Source organism: Suricata suricatta, chromosome 1 (assembly GCF_006229205.1).
Source record: "Suricata suricatta isolate VVHF042 chromosome 1, meerkat_22Aug2017_6uvM2_HiC, whole genome shotgun sequence".
Taxonomy (NCBI): Eukaryota; Metazoa; Chordata; class Mammalia; order Carnivora; family Herpestidae; genus Suricata; species Suricata suricatta.
Window position 1 is genome coordinate 193,001,403 of NC_043700.1, and position 1,558 is coordinate 193,002,960.

Below are 1,558 nucleotides of genomic sequence, written 5' to 3' on the forward strand. Positions count from 1 at the left end.
CTCCTCTCTGGCACAAGGAGGAGCACTCGCAGTTTCCCTGGGGGCAGGTACACCCCTGCCTGGAGCTAAACCAAGATGCTGCTCCGGGGAGGAAGAGGCACTGGGTGGGCCACCCGTTGGGCAGGCCACCTCCCAGCACCTGCCGTCAGGCCGGCCAGCAGCTGCAGGCTCCGCCTCCCCTCCTGCCTCGAGGGGCCCCCCCGGAGGCACCGCTCAGCCAAGGCTGGGGTGCTCAGGCCCTGCACCTCCTTCTCCATCCACTTCACAGTCTCTTGAAGTCGTTACCAGGGCGCTCCAGGTACACGCCTCCCTCAGGCCTTTCCTTCCCTCACTTGGGAAGCTCTCTCCCCGAGTGTCCCCATGACTCCCCACCAGCCCATCGTGTGGCCCCGTGGCTTCTCTCCAGGACCTGCCCTCCCTGCCGCCACATGACACGTGGTGTCCTCCCGGCCCGGCCCGCTGGAATGTCCCTGCCGCAGTGTCCACTCGTGGGGACCAGGCCACCAGCCCTGCCCCCTGCCTGCTCCGTGAGGTGTGCAGTCTCTGTGTGCGTCTGTTGGGTGAATGAGGGAATAGCATGGGATCCTGCTGGCCAGAAAGCACATCCTCTCCAGGACCCCTCTGTTAGAAGACTTCAATTTTTAAAATTAGGAAAAATACTCAAGGTGGCAGAGAAGGGAGGTATACACTGCACTGGATTTTGAAGAGCAGTTGTGGGAATTAGGTTTATGACGGCATCCACAGGGAAGGTGACAGAATGCACCCAACAGTGGAGCATTAGGCTGGAGGAGGGGCGGGGAGGGCGTGCAGGCCCCACACTGGGCAAGGTGCCCATGGCATCAGCCAGCTCCCAGCAGCGATCTGCCTCCTCTGGGCATCCCTGCCTTGTCCCTGTGCCGCAGGCCAGGCCTGCCCCGATACTGCCCACCCACCAGGGCCATCTCACACTGAGACCTGAGACCCCACCCACACTCCCACCCCCTCTCTGGCCACCCAGCCCTCCTCTCCTGCCTGCGCCCCCTTCCTGGGAGTCCCTCTATAGGACGCAGCCCAGACTCTTGCTCTACGCCCCCTCACTCCCCCGGCCTTGCTGCCATGGCCCTGCTGGATGACCACGGGGTCAGTGGAGGAAGGGTGGACCCCTGCCTCCCCACTGAGCTCCGTCAGCTGCCCTACCCAGGACTTGCTGCCCTTGACTTCTCTCTTCCCCTGGTTGGTGTTTCCAGCCCTGGGTGATGGTCTCTGCTACCCTGCACCCAAGGTGCAGCAGGAAGCCATAAAGTGGTGGTGGGTGAGTGCACCCTAAGCTTGAGTCATCTGACCTGAGAAGAACCCTGACTAGTCTCTACTCACCAGCTGTTCCAAATGTGTTTACGCCTGCTACAAATCTCTCCTCTTCTCTCTAATCGTGCAAGAAAACTTCACCTTTTACTTGAATGACAAAGGAGACCTTGAACTCCCTCCTGCTCTGCCTCAGTGTCATGTGCACCCTGCACCCAGTCTTCAGAGGTTCCTGTCTCAAGAGGAAGCATCCTCTATTACCAAGATCAGGACTGTG

The 1,558-nt window shown here is 60.7% G+C and overlaps 1 protein-coding gene across 1 annotated transcript in view; it reads left to right on the plus strand.

The window, feature by feature from the left end:
* The window catches only part of POLN (DNA polymerase nu), a 155,966-nt gene that overhangs the window by 94,743 nt on the left and 59,665 nt on the right, over positions 1-1,558 (plus strand). The window lies entirely within an intron of this gene.